This window comes from Scyliorhinus torazame, chromosome 4, assembly GCF_047496885.1.
Source record: "Scyliorhinus torazame isolate Kashiwa2021f chromosome 4, sScyTor2.1, whole genome shotgun sequence".
Classification (NCBI taxonomy): domain Eukaryota; kingdom Metazoa; phylum Chordata; class Chondrichthyes; order Carcharhiniformes; family Scyliorhinidae; genus Scyliorhinus; species Scyliorhinus torazame.
This window is the reverse complement of record NC_092710.1, coordinates 355,392,630-355,412,069: the sequence shown is the minus strand read 5'-3', so window position 1 is coordinate 355,412,069 and position 19,440 is coordinate 355,392,630. Positions and strand designations below refer to the sequence as shown.

General features: G+C 47.8%; 1 protein-coding gene across 4 annotated transcripts in view; it reads right to left on the bottom strand.

Moving 5' to 3' along the window:
* The window catches only part of abcc10 (ATP-binding cassette, sub-family C (CFTR/MRP), member 10), a 712,922-nt gene that overhangs the window by 215,813 nt on the left and 477,669 nt on the right, over positions 1–19,440 (bottom strand). The gene's annotated exons all lie outside the window — the stretch shown is intronic.

Below are 19,440 nucleotides of genomic sequence, written 5' to 3'. Positions count from 1 at the left end.
AAGCGAAAACAACAACAGCAAACACTGTCCTTTCAAACCTGCAAAGTTCTCCTTATCATCTGGGGACTTGTGCCAAAATTCGGAGAATTGTGTCACATATTCAGCAACTAACAGCCTGACTTGTCAAACTCATAGAATCATACCTTACAGATAATGTCCCAGATTCCAGCATCAACATAACATAAGAACATAAGAACTAGGAGCAGGAGTAGGCCATCTGGCCCCTCGAGCCTGCTCCGCCATTCAATGAGATCATGGCTGATCTTTTGTGGACTCAGCTCCACTTTCCCGCCCAAACACCATAACCCTTAACCCTTTATTCTTCAAAAAACTATCTATCTTTATCTTAAAAACATTTAATGAAGGAGCCTCTCCTGCTTCACTGGGCAAGGAATTCCATAGATTCACAACCCTTTGGGTGAAGAAGTTCCTCCTAAACTCAGTCCTAAATCTACTTCCCCTTATTTTGAGGCTATGCCCCTTAGTTCTGCTTTCACCCGCCAGTGGAAACAACCTGCCCGCATCCATCCTATCTATTCCCTTCATAATTTTATATGTTTCTATAAGATCCCCCCTCATCCTTCTAAATTCTAACGAGTACAGTCCCAGTGTACTCAACCTCTCCTCGTAATCCAACCCCTTCAGCTCTGGGATTAACCTAAGTGAATCTCCTCTGCACACCCTCCAGTGCCAGTACGTCCTTTCTCAAGTCAGGAGACCAAAACTGAACACAATACTCCAGGTGTGGCCTCACTAACACCTTATACAATTGCAGAATTACCTCCCTAGTCTTAAACTGCATCCCTCTAGCAATGAAGGACAAAACTCCATTTGCCTTCTTAATCACCTGTTGCACCTGTTAACCAACTTTTTGCGACTCATGAACGAGCACACCCAGGTCTCTCTGCACAGCAGCATGTTTTAATATTTTATCATTTAAATAATAATCCCTTTTGCTGTTATTCCTACCAAAATGGATAACCTCACATTTGTCAACATTGTATTCCATCTGCCAGACCCTAGCCCATTCACTTAGCCTATCCAAATCCCTCTGCAGACTTCCAGTATCCTCTGCACTTTTTGCTTTCCCACTTATCTTAGTGTCGTCTGCAAACTTGGACACATTGCCCTTGGTCCCGAACTCCAAATCATCTATGTAAATTGTGAACAATTGTGAGCCCAACACTGATCCCTAAGGGACACCACTAGCTACTGATTGCCAACCAGAGAAACACCCATTAATCCCCACTCTTTGCTTTCTATTAATTAACCAATCCTCTATCCATGCTACTACTTTCCCCTTAATGCCATGCATCTTTATCTTATACAGCAACCTTTTGTGTGGCACCTTGTCAAAGACTTTCTGGAAATCCAGATATACCACATCCATTGGCTCCCCGTTATCTACCGCACTGGTAATGTCCTCAACAAATTCCATTAAATTAGTTAGGCACGACCTGCCCTTTATGAACCCATGCTGCGTCTGCCCAATGGGACAATTTCCATCCAGATGCCTTGCTATTTCTTCCTTGATGATAGATTCCAGCATCTTCTCTACTACCGAAGTTAAGCTCACTGGCCTATAATTACCCGCTTTCTGCCGACCTCCTTTTTTAAACAGTGGTGTCACGTTTGCTAAATTCCAATCCGCTGGGACCACCCCAGAGTCTAGTGAATTTTGGTAAATTATCACTAGTGCATTTGCAATTTCCCTAGCCATCTCTTTTAGCACTCTGGGATGCATTCCATCAGGGCCAGGAGATTTGTCTACCTTTAGCCCCATTAGCTTGCCCATCACTACCTCCTTAGTGATAACAATCCTCTCAAGGTCCTCACCTGTCATTACCTCATTTCTATCAGTCACTGGCATGTTATTTATGTCTTCCACTGTGAAGACCGACCCAAAAAACCTGTTCAGTTCCTCAGCCATTTCCTCATCTCCCATTATTAAATCTCCCTTCTCATCCTCTAAAGGACCAATATTTACCTTAGCCACTCTTTTTTGTTTTATATATTTGTAGAAACTTTTATTATCTGTTTTTATATTCTGAGCAAGTTTACTCTCATAATCTATCTTACTCTTCTTTATAGCTTTTTTAGTAGCTTTCTGTTGCCCCTTAAAGATTTTCCAGTCCTCTAGTCTCCCACTTTGTATGCTTTTTCCTTCAATTTGATACTCTCCCTTATTTCCTGAGATATCCACGGTCGATTTTCCCTCTTTCTACCGTCCTTCCTTTTTGTTGGTTATAAACCTTTGCTGAGCACTGTGAAAAATCGCTTGGAAGGTTCTTCACTGTTCCTCAACTGTTTCACCATAAAGTCTTTGCTCCCAGTCTATCTTAGCTAGTTCTTCTCTCATCCCATTGTAATCTCCTTTGTTTAAGCACAAAACACTAGTGTTTGATTTTACCTTCTCACCCTCCTTCTGTATTTTAAATTCCACCATATTGTGATCGCTCCTTCCGAGAGGATCCCTAACTATGAGATCATGAATCAATCCTGTCTCATTACACAGGACCAGATCTAGGACCGCTTGTTCCCTCGTAGGTTCCATTACATACTGTTCTCGGAAACTATCGCGGATACATTCTTTCAACTCCTCCTCAAGGCTGCCTTGACCGACCTGGTTAAACCAATCGACATGTAGATTAAAATCCCCCATGATAACTGCTGTACCATTTCTACATGCATCAGTTATTTCTTTGTTTATTGCCTGCCCCACCATAATGTTACTATTTGGTGGCCTACAGACTACTCCTATCAGTGACTTTTTCGCCTTACTATTTCTGATTTCCACCCAAATGGATTCAACCTTATCCTCCATAGCATCGATGTCATCCCTTACTACTGCCCGGATGTCATCCTTAAATAACAGAGCTACACCACCTCCCTTACCATCCACTCTGTCCTTCCGAATAATTTGATACCCTTGGATATTTAACTCCCAGTCGTGACCATCCTTTAACCATGTTTCAGTAATGGCCACTAAATCATAGTCATTCACGATGATTTGCACCATCAACTCATTTACCTTATTCCGAATACTACGAGCATTCAGGTAAAGTACACTTATGTTGGCTTTTTTACCTCTGTTTTGAATCTTTTTTATTTTTTTTATTATTTATTTTTTATTCTCCTCCATTTTCACATTTTCTCCCACATTTACATCCATCAACAATAAACAATAATCAGCAAGATATGTCAGTCCCCATAATAACAACAACGATCCCATCTACCCACCAACCCCCAAACCTCAAACCGCATGTTTACATAAACAAATGACAAAAATAAATCAGGGATTACCCGTAGTCACCCTTAATCTTACACAGCTCCCACCCCCCCACTCCCCACCCCAGGCCTCCAGCTCCTCCCGTCCACTGCCTCTTGTAAAACTCCTCCCCCTACCCTCGGATCCTTCCCCCCCAACTTTACACCCCAGCTAGACCATTCGGACCCTGTTCTGCCAGGCTCCGATGGCCGCAGGCCCTCCCCCCACCTCACTCCCGTTCACTGGCCGGCACACACCGGCCAGCGTGGAGGCCCCCGCCCGGGTCCCTTTCCCACTTGCCTGGCCCCAGGAAAGCCCAAAGATCCCCTTTTAGCACACAAACCCCACCTATCCACCTACACCCCAAAGAACTCTCATTTCGAGTGAAAGTCCCGTCCCTTCCCTCGTCCAAATATATACCACATTGGCTCCTTTAGTCTCTACACCCGCGCGCAGTGATACAAAAAAGAAGAAAATACAGTCATGAGGTTACATCGGCCCATGGCCATTCCTCAGTTTGTCAGTTCTGCCACAGTCCTTCTGCTTTCGCAAACTCCTCCGCTGCTTCCGCCGTTTCAAAATAAAAGTCCCTGAGCTTGTAAGTCACCCTCAGCTTCGCTGGATATACAATGCCGCACCGCACCTTGCTAATGTACAGTGCCCTCTTCACCCGGTTGAAGGCAGCCCGCCTCCTTGCCAGCTCCACCGTAAAGTCCTGGTATACACGTATACCAGCTCCAGCCCACTGCACCACCCGCTTCTGCTTGGCCCAGCTCAGGACCTTCTCCTTCACCCTGTACGTACGGAAGCACAGAGTCACTGCCCTTGGCGGCTCACTCGCCTTTGGTACAGGCCTCCACGACCGATGAGCCCAATCCAGTTCATATCGGGAGGGGTCCTCCCCCATCCCCAGTAGTTTTGCCAGCATTGCGGCAAAATACTCAGTCGGCTTCGGTCCTTCAACTCCTTCGGGCAGCCCCACAATCCTCAAGTTCTGTCGCCTGGATCTGTTTTCCAGGTTTTCCATTTTTCCTCGCAGATTCTTGTTCGTGTCCATCACCTTCCGCATTTCTTTCCCCATCGAGGTAAGTTGATCACCGTGCTGCAATACCGTCTCCTCCACTTCCTTCAGCGCTTCCCCTTGCTCTCGCACCTCCACCTCCGTCCTCACCGGGGAAACCGCCTCCTCCACCAGCACACTCAAAGCCTCCCTCATCTCCTTCCTCACTGTCTCCATGCATTTCGCAATCTGCGCCAACTGCTTTTCAAATTCCGCAGCCATCACCTTGGTTATTTCTTCAGCCGTAAGCAGTGCGGCCTTCCCTGGTGCTCCAGCCTCCATTTTTCCTGGTGACCCCGCGGTGACCTTTCCACTCCCCGACGGACCTCCAGCTGGGTTTTTTTCGGCCGTTTTTCTGCTCACCCTCGACATTTTTCTTTGTTCTTTTTTTCCTCCTGTGTCTTCTCAGTGCCTCCTCCGTGCCTTCTCCCTGCTTCTGCCGCCTCCGCGGACCCTGGGACCAGGCTTAAAGCCCCGAAATTGCTGTTCCCGAGCGGGGGCTCTCCATTGTGCGGCCGCCTCCCGCCCGCCGTCACCGGAAGTCAGCTCTGTTTTGAATCTTAACACCTCGATCAGTAACCTCTCCTAAGTTATATTTCCTCTTAACTTTTCTCCTAATTTTCCTCGTCGTTGAACCCATATCTTCAGGTAACATTCCTGGGTATGTCCTGTCCCATTGGCAGGACAGAGCCAGCACAGGTGGCGGTAGTGGTATACATTCAGGGGAGAGTTGCCCTGAGAGTCCTCAACATCGAATCTGGACCCCATGAAATCTCGTGGCACCAGGTCAAACATGGGGATGAACCCTCCTGCTGATCACCACATACCATCCACCTTCAGCTGATGAATCAGTACTCCTCCATGTTGAACACCAGTTGGAAGACGCACTGAAGGTGGGAAGAACACAGAATGAACTCTGTAGGGGTTTCAATGTCCATCACAGACCAAGTTGGCAGATTCCTAAAGGACATAGCTGCTAGACTGGGATTGTGACAGGTGATGAGGGAACCAACAAGAGGGAAAAACATACTGGACCTCATCCTCATCAACCTGCCTGCGCAGATGCATCTGTCCATGACAGTATCGGTAGAAGTGACCACTGCACAGTCCTTGTGGAGACAAAGTCCCATCTTCACATTGAGGATACCCTCCAACGCATTGTGTGGCATTACCAATGTGCTAAATGGGATAGACTTTGAACATATCTACCAGCTCACAACTGTGCATCCACGAGGTGCTGTGGGCCATCAGCAGCAACAGAATTGTACTCAACCACAATTTGTAACCTCATGGCACAGCATATATCCCACTCCACTATTGCGAGCAAGCCAAAGGATCAACCCTGGTTCAATGAAGAGTGCAGGAGGGCATGCCAGGAGCAGCACCAGGCATACCAAAAAATGAGGTATCAACCTGGTGAGGCTACAACACAGGACTGTGTACCCGAATAGGCGCCGGAATGTGGCGCCGAGACGCTTTTCACAGTATCTTCATTGCAGTGTTAATGTAAGCGTACCTGTGACAATAAAGATTATTATTATTACTTGTGTGCCAAACAGCATAAGCAACTAGTAATAGACAGAGCTCAGCGATTCCACAACCAATGGATCAGATCTTAGTTCTGCAGTCCTGTCACCACTATGAATGGTGGTGGGCAATTGAACAATTCACTGGAGGAGGTGGCTTCACAAATATTCCCATCCACAATGATGGAGTAGCCCAGCACATATGTGCAAAAGTCAAGGCTGAGGTATTTGCAACAACCATCAGCTATAAATGCCAAGTGGATGATCCATCTCGGTCTCCTCCTGAGGTCTCCAGCATCACCGATGTCAGTCTCCAGCCAATACAATTCACTCCACGTGATATCAAGAAATGGCTGAAGACACTGGACAATATTCGGGCAATAGTACTGAAGACTTGTGCTCCAGAAGTTGCCGCACTCCTCGACAAGCTGTTCCAGTACAGGTACAGCACGGGCATCTACCCAGTAATGTGGTAAATTGTCCAGGTATGTCCTGCACACAAAAAGCAGGATAAAAACAACCTGGCCAATTATCGCCCAATCAGCGACTCCCGCTCAACAGCAATGTGATGGAAGGGGTCATTAACAGTGTGACCAGGCAGTATTTGCTCAGCAATAATCTGCTCACGGACGCTCAGTTTCGTTTCCACCAAGGTCACGCATTACAGCCTTTGTACAAACATGGACAAAAGAGCTGGATCCCAGGGGTGAGGTGAGAGTGACTGCCCTCGACATCAAGGCAGCATTTGACTGGGTGCAGCATCAAGGAGCCCGAGCTCGACTGGAAACAATGGGAATCAGGCTGAAAACTTGCTACTGGTTGGAATTATGCCTGGCACGAAGGAAGATGTTTGTGGTGGTTGGAGGTCAATCATCTCAGCTCCAGGACATCACTGCAGGAGTTTCACAGGGTAATGTCCTCGGCCCAATCATCTTCAGCTGCTTCATCAATGACCTCCCTTCCAACATCAGGTCAGAAGTAGGGATGTTCGCTGATGACTACACAATGTTTAGCATCATTCGCAACTCCTCAGATATGAAGCAGTCAATGTCCAAATGGGACAAGACCTGGACATCAGATAGGATATAGGAGCAGAATTAGGCCATTTGGCCTATGGAGTCTGCTCTGCCAACAATCTAACTATCATCCCATTAGACATTATCATTCCTGAATCTTTCACTACCAACATCCTGGAGGGGTTACCATTGACCAGAAACTGAACTGGACTACCCATATAATAATAATTTTTATTAGTGTCACAAGTAGAATCATAGAGTTTACAGTGCAGAAGAAGGCCATTCGGCCCATCGAGTCTGCACCGGCCCTTGGAAAGAGCACCCTACTTAAGTCCACACCTCCACCCTATCCCCATAACCCAGTGACCCCACCTAAACGTTTTGGACACTAAGGGCAATTTATCATGGCCAATCCACCCAACCTGCACATGTTTGGACTGTGGGAGGAAACTGGAGCAGACACAGGGAGAACGTGCAGACTCCGCACAGACAGTGATGCAAGCCAGGAATCGAATCTGGGACCCAGGCGCTGTGAAGCAACTGTGCTAACCACTGTGCTGCCGTGCTGCGTGGGTTTCCTTCGGGTGCTCCGGTTTCATCCCACAGTCCCGAAAGACGTGCTGTTATGTGAATTGGACATTTTGAATTCTCCCTCAGTGGACCCGAACAGGCGCCGGAATGTGGCAACTAGGGGATTTTCTCAGTAACTTCAGTGCAGTGTTAATCTAAGCCAACTTGTGACAATAATAAACATTATTATTTTTGTGTGGTATGGTACATATCTGGTGTTGTCAAGAGGCTTCAGACTTTATCAGGAACAAGAAGGTATTTATTTAGTAATAAAGAGGAACTTGGTACAGGTGGTTTGCAGCACAAGGCTGCCTTGGACCAACTGCTCCAGTCCTTACATGCTTAGTACATGGCTTCCAGATGTATTCCACCTGAGAGAGGACTCCACTCTCTGGGTGATCACTTCCAGTTCCCTTTGATCCCTCAAGTCAGGTGATCCTGCATTGCGCCGGTCAAGGAGACACAGCCTTAGTGAGTGAGACACAGACAGAGTGAGAATTTGGTAATTTGGTGCAGTGAGGTAACCAGGAAAGGTAAGTGGTCAATCTAATTGTGCTGTTTTTCAGTTAAAAGTGCAATGTGTAGATTAGTGTCTGATTGGCTGAAGCTGCCCCCACCCTAATTGCTGAGAGGCAGTTATCTGGCAGTCACCTGAGGCCTGTTAAGGGGCACAAAGGTACACATTGTATTCTTCTCTTTGAAGTTTTAGTGTGAGTCATCCTAAAGTCTGTATAAAAGACATTGGGCTGGTCAAGGAGACACAGCCTGAGTGAGTGAGAAACAGACAGAGTGAGAATTTGGTAATTTGGTGCAGTGAGGGAATTCGGTGAAGAGTGGGAGAAGGTGCTTTTTCCTGACTGTTTTGTTCTCTCTCTTTCTTCGGGCCTATTTTTGGGAGCCGTTCGGAGGAGGAGGAGCAGTCTTGGAGTATAAAAACCTAACGGTAACTTCCTGTTTTCCAGTTTTCCCCCCCAAAAGTGATGTCAGAGAGAAGCTGTGATCTGATTGGTTGATAGCAAATCTGCCCCAAATTTAAAAAAAAAACACAGCTAAACTCGTAAACTTAAATTAAACTAATTAATTAATTAGAGATGGCTGGTCAGGTGATGTGCTTGAGCTGCTTGATGTGGGAGCTGGCAGATCCCATTGGGAGCTGCAGCAACCACATCTGCAGTAAGTGTTGGCTGCTCGAAGAGCTCCGGCTCAGAGTTGATGAGCTGGAGTCTGAGCTTCAAACACTGAGGCACATCCGGGAGGGGGAGACTTACCTGGACACTGTGTTTCAGGAGGCAGTCACACCTGTCAGAGTAAGTAGTTTAAACCCTGCCAGTGGCCAGGGACAGCAGGGTGTGACTGCAAGTCAGGCAGGTAAAGGGAACCAGCAGTCAGGAATTCAGGAGCCTCAGCCCTTGACCCTGTCCAACAGGTATGAGGCACTGCTCCCTGTGTGGATGGTGAACAGGGCTGCAGGAAGGATGAGTCAGCTGACCAAGGCACCATGGTTCAGCAGGCCATTCAAGGGGAGGGAGTAAATAGGCAAGTTGTAGTTGTCGGGGATTCTATTATCAGGGGGATAGATAGTATCCTTTGTGAGCAGGATAAAGTGTCCTGTATGGTATGTTGCCTGCCCGGTGCTAGGGTACGGGACATCTCTGACTGGCTTGAAAGGATACTGGAGAGGGAGGGGGAGGATCCAGTTGTTGTGGTCCATGTCGGTACCAACAACATAGGCAAGTCTAGAAAAGAGGACCTGTTTAGAGATTATAAAGAGCTAGGATTCAAATTAAAAAACAGGTCCTCAAGGGTCATAATCTCCGGATTACTGCCCGAGCCACGTGCAAATTGACATAGGGAGGCAAGAATAAGGGAAGTTAACACATGGCTGAAAGAGTGGTGTGGGAATGAGGGGTTCCTTTTCATGGGACACTGGCATCAGTTTTGGGACAGGGGGGACCTATACCGTTGGGATGGTCTCCACCTGAACCGAGCTGGGACCAGTGTTCTGGCGAAAAGAGTAAATAGGGTGGTCAATAGGACCTTAAACTAGAGATTGGGGGGGGAAGAGAAAGTCAAGCAACCAAGAGGTGAAGTAATCAGTGGGAAGCGTAGCTGCTTAGGTATACCAAAAAAGCACGAAAAGACAAAACTCAGGAGAGGTTACGATAGTCCCCATCCCACAAAATATGACACAGGGTATGGAAAGGCTCAGGAAACCAAGGTCCACCACACTAAGAAAACAAAAAGGGACGGTCAATAGAGAATTAAAGGTGCTATATTTAAATGCGCGCAGTGTACGGAACAAGGTAGATGAGCTTGTGGCCCAGATTGTGACTGGCAGGTATGATGTGGTAGGTATCAGAGAGACATGGTTGCAGGGGGTTCAGGACTGGCATTTAAACATCCAGGGATTCACAACCTATCGAAAAGACAGAGAGGTGGGCAGAGGGGGCGGGGTTGCCTTGTTAATTAGGAATGAAATTAAACGACATAGGGTCAGATGATGTGGAGTCTGTGTGGGTAGAGTTGAGGAACCACAAAGGCAAAAAAACCATAATGGGAGTTATGTACAGGCCTCCTAACAGTGGTCAGGACCAGGGGCACAAAATGCACCACGAAATAGAAAGTGCATGTCAGAAAGGCAAGGTCACAGTGATCATGGGGGACTTCAACATGCAGGTGGACTGGGTAAATAATGCTGCCAAGTGGACCCAAGGAAAGGGAATTCATTGAATGTTTACAGGGGGGCTTTTTGGAACAGCTTGTGATGACGAGGGAACAGGCCATTCTGGACTTAGTGTTATGTAATGAGCCAGTCTTGATTAAAGATCTTAAAGTAAGGGAACACTTAGGAGGCAGTGATCATAATATGGTCGAATTCAATCTCCAATTTGAAAGAAAGGTAGAATCAGATGTAAAGGTGTTACAGTTAAATAAAGGTAACTACAGGGGCATGAGGGAGGAACTGACGAAAATCGACTGGGAGCAGAGCCTAGTGGGAAAGACAGTTGAACAGCAATGGCAGGAGTTTCTGGGAGTAATTGAGGACACAGTACAGAGGTTCATCCCAAAGAAAAGAAAGGTTATCAGAGGGGGATTAGGCAGCCATGGCTGACAAAGCAAGTTAGGGAATGCATCAAAGCAAAAGAGAAAGCCTATAATGTGGCAAAGAGTAGTGGGAAGTCAGAAGATTGGGAAGGCTACAAAAACAAACAGGATAACAAAGAGAGAAATAAGGAAAGAGAGGATCAATTATGAAGGTAGGCTAGCCAGTAACATTAGGAATGATAGTAAAAGTTTCTTTAAATACATTAAAAACAAATGGGAGGCAAAAGTAGACATTGGGCCGCTCCAAAATGACGCTGGTAATCTAGTGATGGGAGACAAGGAAATAGCTGAGGAACCAAATAAGTACTTTGCGTCAGTCTTCACAGTAGAAGACATGAGTAATATCCCAACAATTCAGGAGAGTCAGGGGGCAGAGTTGAATATGGTAGCCATCACAAAGGAGAAAGTGCTAGAGAAACTAAGAGGTCTAAAAATTGATAAATCTCCAGGCCCAGATGGGCTACACCCTAGAGTTCTGAAGGAGATAGCTGAAGAAATAGTGGAGGCGTTAGTTATGATCTTTCAAAAGTCACTGGAGTCAGGGAAAGTCCCAGAGGATTGGAAAATCGCTGTTGTAACCCCCCTGTTCAAGAAGGGAACAAGGAAAAAGATGGAAAATTATAGGCCAATTAGCCTAACCTCGGTTGTTGGCAAGATTCTAGAATCCATTGTTAAGGATGAGATTTCTAAATTCTTGGAAGTGCAGGGTCGGATTAGGACAAGTCAGCTTGGATTTAGTAAGGGGAGGTCGTGTCTGACAAACCTGTTAGAGTTCTTTGAAGAGATAACAAATAGGTTAGACCAAGGAGAGCCAATGGATGTTATCTATCTTGACTTCCAAAAGGCCTTTGATAAGGTGCCTCACGGGAGACTGCTGAGTAAAATAAGGGCCCATGGTATTCGAGGCAAGGTACTAACATGGATTGACGATTGGCTATCAGGCAGAAGGCAGAGAGTTGGGATAAAAGGTTCTTTTTCGGAATGGCAACCGGTGACGAATGGTGTCCCGCAGGGTTCAGTGTTGGGGCCACAGCTGTTCTCTTTATGTATTAACGATCTAGATGACAGGACTGGGGGCATTCTGGCTACGTTTGCCGATGATACAAAGATAGATGGAGGGGCAGGTAGTAAGGAGGAGGTGGGGAGGCTGCAGAAAGATTTAGACAGTTTAGGAGAGTGGTCCAAGAAATGGCTGATGAAATTCAACGTGGGCAAGTGCGAGGTCTTGCACTTTGGAAAAAAGAATAGAGGCATGGACTATTTTCTAAACGGTGACAAAATTCATAATGCTGAAGTGCAAATGGACTTGGGAGTCCTAGTCCAGGATTCTCTAAAGGTAAACTTGCAGGTTGAGTCCGTAATTAAGAAAGCAAATGCAATGTTGTCATTCATCTCAAGAGGCTTGGAATATAAAAGCAGGGATGTACTTCTGAAGCTTTATAAAGCATTAGTTAGGCCCCATTTAGAATACTGTGCGCAATTTTGGGCCCCACACCTCAGGAACGACATACTGGCACTGGAGCAGGTCCAGCGGAGATTCACACGGATGATCCCAGGAATGGTAGGCCTAACATACGATGAACGTCAGAGGATCCTGGAATTATATTCATTGGAGTTTAGGAGGTTGAGGGGACATCTAATAGAAACTTACAAGATAATGAATGGCTTAGATAGGGTGGACGTAGGGAAGTTGTTTCCATTAGCAGGGGAGACTAGGACCCGGGGGCACAGCCTTAGAATAAAAAGGACTCACTTTAGAACAGCGATGAGGAGAAATTTCTTCAGCCAGAGAGTGGTGGGTCTGTGGAATTCATTGCACAGAGGGCGGTGGAGGCAGGGACGTTGAGTGTCTTTAAGACAGAAGTTGATAAATTCTTGATTTCTCGAGGAATTAAGGGCTATGGAGAGAGAGCGGGTAAATGGAGTTGAAATCAGCCATGATTGAATGGTGGAGTGGACTTGATGGGCCGAATGGCCTTACTTCCGCTCCTATGTCTTATGGTCTTATGATCCACTTCTGTTGTACTGTTTTAAAGAGACAGACACCACAAATCTGACAAGTATATTTCAACTTTCCATCATGCTCTCATGGTCGCATTTCTGTCCTCAGCCTGCTACAATGTTCCAGTGAAGCCCAACATAAATTGAAGAAACAGCAGCTCATCTTTCAATTAGCACTTTGCAGCCTTCTGGAGTTCAGATCATGAAGTCTGCCCTCCATTTTGATTTTATACTCCTCACCCTAAGTGCTAATACCTTGTTCTCATATTTTACTTTCAGAGAGCACTGATCTTTGTTCAGCGATTTACACATACTGCAAACTGACTTTTAAGCCACTATTAACACCTACTGTTATAACCTGCCTGCTTACCATTGGCTGGGAACTAATGATAATCCCACAATCCTGTGGGAGTGTGAGCTTCCCCAATGAGGGGGACGGAGAAATCATTAGCAGACTCCCTGTATAAATAAAGCTGGCCAGTTTGGAACCAGCCGGAAGGAGTAAGCAAAATATATATGTTATTGTAAATAAATGTTATTTCTTTGTATCCTTGAAACTCGTGCTGGATTCTTCGTGGCCCTCACAAAACTGGCGACGAGGGTTAAAGTGAATAGCTGTCTACACTGCTGAAGCCACCTCCCTGGATTTTTGTTGGATACAGGTTGGAAGTTGTTTTCTGTTACACCATGCCTCTGTACGGACGTTTGGATGTTTTTGATGCTGCGCTGGAAAGCTGGAACCAGTACGCACAACGGATGCGTTACTATTTCCGGGCAAACAATATCACCAAAAACATGCGCCAGGTGGTCATATTGCTCACCGCCTGCGGCCCGCATACGTTTGGGGTGATTAGGAGCCTTACGTACCCAGCTGCGCCGGACACCAAAACGTTTGATGAACTTGTGAATTTAGTGGGGCAGCATTTTAACCCAACCCCGTCCACGATAGTCCAGCGTTACCGGTTTAATACCGCAGAGAGGACCCCTGGAGAATCCCTTGCCGATTTTCTATCCATGCTACGCAGGATTGCAGAGTACTGTGACTATGGTGAGACCTTGTCAGAAATGTTACCCGACCGTTTGGTTTGTGGTATTAACAATGCGGCCACCCAGAGAAAGTTGTTAGCTGAGCCAACATTGACTTTTCAACAGGCCATTCAAATAGTATTGTCCTGAGAGAGCGCAGAGCGAGGAGTACAGGAGCTACAGGGAATGGAAGTGCATGCCTTGGGGCGCAACCCCTTCCGTCCGAAAACGTCCCCCCGCACTCCTGCGGTACCTTGGGCGAGTCGACATCCGGATCGACGCCAGTGGCCATCGGACATTCCTCCCCGAAGGGAGCCTTCTCCAGAACCAATGGATGAGGAGCCATGTCCGTGTCAGACTTGTAGGCACCGACCCCGTCGCGGAAGCCGGTCCTGGGGGCGAGCCGTGGTTCCGACCGAAACTGGGACCAGCCCAGGGGCCGTACCTTCCATGTGGATGAACCTGTGGCGACTACTTCTGAGGACGTGGAGACGGAGGACGCCTGCCTGCAGCTGCATTGTGTGGCAGCTTCCCGTGTGGCCCCCATTAAGGTGACAGTATGGGTCAATGGTCACCCGCTTGAGATGGAGTTCGCCACTGGCGCAGCGGTCTCCGTGATCGCCCAGAGGACATTCGACCGCATCAAGCAGGGTATACAGAGCCTTACATTAACCGACCCACAGGCCAGGTTGGCCACCTACACGGGGGAACCATTAGACATTGCAGGATCTACGATGACCCCTGTTGTTTATGGACGCCAGGAGGGGCGTTTCCCACTTATCGTAGTGCGTGGCCATGGGCCCAGCCTGTTGGGTCGGGACTGGTTGCGCCATTTGCGGTTGCAGTGGCAGCACATCCTCCAAACAGTTTCTGGAGGGTTGACTGAGGTGCTAGGACGATACCCAGATGTATTCCAGCCCAGTTTGGGGAAACTAAAAGGGGCCGTAGCCCGTATCCAAGTCGAACCAGGAGCCACGCCGCGCTATTTCCGGGCGCGCCCGCTGCCTTACGCCTTGCTCGAGAAGGTAGAAGGGGAGCTCACTCGTTTGGAAACTTTGGGTATTATCAGGCCCGTCCGTTTCGCTGACTGGGCAGCACCAATTGTACCTGTAATAAAGCCAGATGCCACAGTTCGCTTGTGTGGCGATTATATACTTACAGTGAATACAGATTCCCGACTCGACCGATATCCAATGCCTCGCATAGAGGATCTCTACGCAAAGCTTGCAGGTGGACTCTCGTTCACAAAATTAGATATGAGTCACGCCTACCTACAGTTGGAGCTGGACCCTGCCTCCCGACCACATGTAACGATTAATACACACCGGGGCCTGTATGAATATACACGTTTGCCCTTTACAACATAGAACCTTACAGTGCAGTACAGGCCCTTCAGCCCTCGATGTTGCGCCGACCTGTGAAACCACTCGAAAGCCCATCTACACTATTCCCTAATCGTCCATATGTCTATCCAATGACCATTTGAATGCCCTTAGTGTTGGCGAGTCCACTACTGTTGCAGGCAGGGCATTCCACACCCTTACTACTCTCTGAGTAAAGAACCTACCTCGGACTTGTATCTATCTCCCCTCAATTTAAATTTATGTCCCCTCGTGCTAGACATCACCATCCGAGGAAAAAGGCTCTCACTGTCCACCCTATCCAATCTTCTGATCATCTTGTATGCCTCAATTAAGTCACCTCTTAACCTTTGGAGTATCCTTTGCCTGTGCTATTTTTCAACGCGTTATGGAGGGTATTTTGAGAGGTTTACCGCGTGTCACTGTCTACTTAGATGACATTTTCATCACATGGACATCGGAGCAGGAACATTTGGAAAATCTGGAGGCTGTCCTTAGACGCTTTTCGGAGGCTGGAGTCTGTTTACGTCGCACAAAGTGCGTCTTTCAGGCAAAGGAAGTAGTTTACGTGGGTTATCGGGTGGATCGCGAAGGTTTACGCCCCGTCGCAGAGAAGGTGCGCGCGATTCAACAGGTCCCCGCCCCGACTGACACTTCGCATCTTCGTTCTTTTCTCAGCCTCGTAAACTATTACGGGAAGTTCCTCCCAATCTGGCAACTACGCTGGCCCCGTTGCATCTTCTGCGAAAGAAAAATCACACCTGGGTTTGGGGTCAGCCGCAAGAAACCGCTTTCCAGCGGGTAAAACAATTGTCGTCTGGGTTACTAACCCACGATGATCCTGGAAAGCCTTTGCTCGTCACGTGATGCATCCCCGTATGGTATTGGGGCCATCCTGTCCCAGAAGATAGAGAACGGGGCCGAGCGGCCGATAGCTTTCACCTCCCGCACATTGACTGCAGTGGAAAAAAAGTACGCGCAGATCGAGAAGGAGGGCCTGGCAGTGGTCTTTGCGGTGAAACGTTTCCAACCGTACGTGTATGGCCACCACTTCACTATCGTGACTGATCATAAGCCTCTGCTGGGACTTTTCAGAGAGGATAAGCCAATACCGCCCATTGCTTCCGCACGGATCCAGCGCTGGGCTTTGTTGCTCGCTGCATACGAGTATTCTCTGGAGCACAAACCAGGTACGCAGATCAAAGAACAAAGAACAAAGAAATGTACAGCACAGGAACAGGCCCTTCGGCCCTCCAAGCCCGTGCCGACCATACTGCCCGACTAAACTACAATCTTCTACACTTCCTGGGTCCGTATCCTTCTATCCCCATCCTATTCATATATTTGTCAAGATGCCCCTTAAATGTCCCTATCGTCCCTGCTTCCACTAACTCCTCCGGTAGTGAGTTCCAGGCACCCACTACCCTCTGCGTAAAAAACTTGCCTCGTACATCTACTCTAAACCTTGCCCCTCTCACCTTAAACCTATGCCCCCTAGTAATTGACCCCTCTACCCTGGGGAAAAGCCTCTGACTATCCACTCTGTCTATGCCCCTCATAATTTTGTATACCTCTATCAGGTCGCCCCTCAACCTCCTTCGTTCCAGTGAGAACAAACCGAGTTTATTCAATCGCTCCTCATAGCTTATGCCCTCCATACCAGGCAACATTCTGGTAAATCTCTTCTGCACCCTCTCTAAAGCCTCCACATCCTTCTGGTAGTGTGGCGACCAGAATTGAACACTATACTCCAAGTGTGGCCTAACTAAGGTTCTATACAGCTGCAACATGACTTGCCAATTCTTATACTCAATGCCCCGGCCAATGAAGGCAAGCATGCCGTATGCCTTCTTGACTACCTTCTCCACCTTTGTTGCCCCTTTCAATGACCTGTGGACCTGTACTCCTAGATCTCTTTGACTTTCAATACTCTTGAGGGTTCTACCATTCACTGTATATTCCCTACCTGCATTAGCCCTTCCAAAATGCATTACCTCACATTTGTCCGGATTAAACTCCATCTGCCATCTCTCCGCCCAAGTCTCCAGACAATCTAAATCCTGCTGTATCCTCTGACAGTCCTCATCGCTATCCGCAATTCCACCAACCTTTGTGTCGTCTGCAAACTTACTAATCAGACCAGTTACATTTTCCTCCAAATCATTTACATATACTACAAACAGCAAAGGTCCCATCACTGATCCCTGTGGAACACCACTGGTCACAGCCCTCCAATTAGAAAAGCATCCCTCCATTGCTACCCTCTGCCTTCTATGGCCTAGCCAGTTCTGTATCCACCTTGCCAGTTCACCCCTGATCCCGTGTGACTTCACCTTTTGTACTAGTCTACCATGAGGGACCTTGTCAAAGGCCTTACTGAAGTCCATATAGACAACATCTACTGCCCTACCTGCATCAATCATCTTAGTGACCTCCTCGAAAAACTCTATCAAGTTAGTGAGACACGACCTGCCCTTCACAAAACCGTGCTGCCTCTCACTAATACGTCCATTTGCTTCCAAATGGGAGTAGATCCTGTCTCGAAGAATTCTCTCCAGTAATTTCCCTACCACTGAAGTAAGGCTCACCGGCCTGTAGTTCCCGGGATTATCCTTGCTACCCTTCTTAAACAGAGGAACAACATTGGCTATTCTCCAGTCCTCCGGGACATCCCCTGAAGACAGCGAGGATCCAAAGATTTCTGTCAAGGCCTCAGCAATTTCCTCTCCAGCCTCCTTCAGTATTCTGGGGTAGATCCCATCAGGCCCTGGGGACTTATCTACCTTAATATTTTTTAAGACACCCAACACCTCGTCTTTTTGGATCACAATGTGACCCAGGCTATCTACACCCCCTTCTCCAGACTCAACATCTACCAATTCCTTCTCTTTGGTGAATACTGATGCAAAGTATTCATTTAGTACCTCGCCCATTTCCTCTGGCTCCACACATAGATTCCCTTGCCTATCCTTCAGTGGGCCAACCCTTTCCCTGGCTACCCTCTTGCTTTTTATGTACGTGTAAAAAGCCTTGGGATTTTCCTTAACCCTATTTGCCAATGACCTTTCATGACCCCTTCTAGCCCTCCTGACTCCTTGCTTAAGTTCCTTCCTACTTTCCTTATATGCCACACAGGCTTAGTCTGTTCCCAGCCTTTTAGCCCTGACAAATGCCTCCTTTTTCTTTTTGACGAGGCCTACAATATCTCTCGTTATCCAAGGTTCCCGAAAATTGCCGTATTTATCTTTCTTCCTCACAGGAATATGCCGGTCCTGTATTCCTTTCAACTGACACTTGAAAGCCTCCCACATGTCAGATGTTGATTTGCCCTCAAACATCCGCCCCCAATCTATGTTCTTCAGTTCCCGCCTAATATTGTTATAATTAGCCTTCCCCCAATTTAGCACATTCATCCTCGGACCACTCTTATCCTTGTCCACCAGTACAGATAGGGAATGCCGACGCACTGAGCCGATTGCCTTTATCGCCGGCCCCGTGTCGACCCCCACGACCGGTGAGGTGGTTGCAACCCTAAATTTTATGGCACCTTGCCTGTCACGGCATCACAGATCCGTGAGTGGACCCAGACGGAGCAAGTCCTGTCAAAGGTTCGACACATAGTCCTGTATGGTGGGCAGCAAAGACAGCTCCCAGGCGAGTTGCGGGCATTTTCCTCCAAGCTGTCAAAATTCAGCGTGGAAGACAGCATCCTCTTGTGGGGGATGCGTGTGATTGTCCCGGAAAAAGGACAGGAGCTGATACTAAGAGACTTGCACAATGGGCATCCAGGTGTGACCAAAATGAAAATGTTGGCCCGGAGTTATATCTGGTGGCCAGGCCTCGACGCCGACATTGAGAAGGTGGCCCAAAACTGCTCCATTTGTCAGGAGCATCAGAAGCTTCCGCCGGCCGCGCCCCTACATCACTGGGAATGGCCAGGGTGGCCTTGGGTGCGCTTGCATGCAGATTTCGCCGGCCCTTTTCAAGGATCCATGTTCCTTTTATTAATCGACGCCCAGTCTAAATGGCTAGAGGTGCATAAGATGCTAGGCACAACGTCCTGCGCAGCAATTGAGAAGATGCGTTTGTCTTTTAGTACACATGGCCTCCCCGAGGTGCTGTTCACGGATAACGGCACTCCATTCACCAGTGAGGAGTTTGCGAGGTTCATGAAGATGAATGGCATATGCCATATCCGCACTGCCCCTTACCACCCGGCTTCAAATGGGTTGGTGGAGCGCGCAGTGCAGACATTCAAACGAGGCCTAAAGAAGCAGTCTTCCGGGTCAATGGACACGAGACTGGCTCGCTTTTTGTTTTCGTATAGGACCACCCCCCATGCAGTGACTGGGGTAGCTCCCGCAGAACTCCTAATGGGCCGGAGACTTCGCACCCGCCTTAGTATGGTTTTCCCGGACATTGGTGCAAAAGTACGCTGCACACAAGAACGGCAGGGACAGGGTTTTTCTCGGCATCGGCCGATTTGACAGTTTGCGCCCGGTGACCC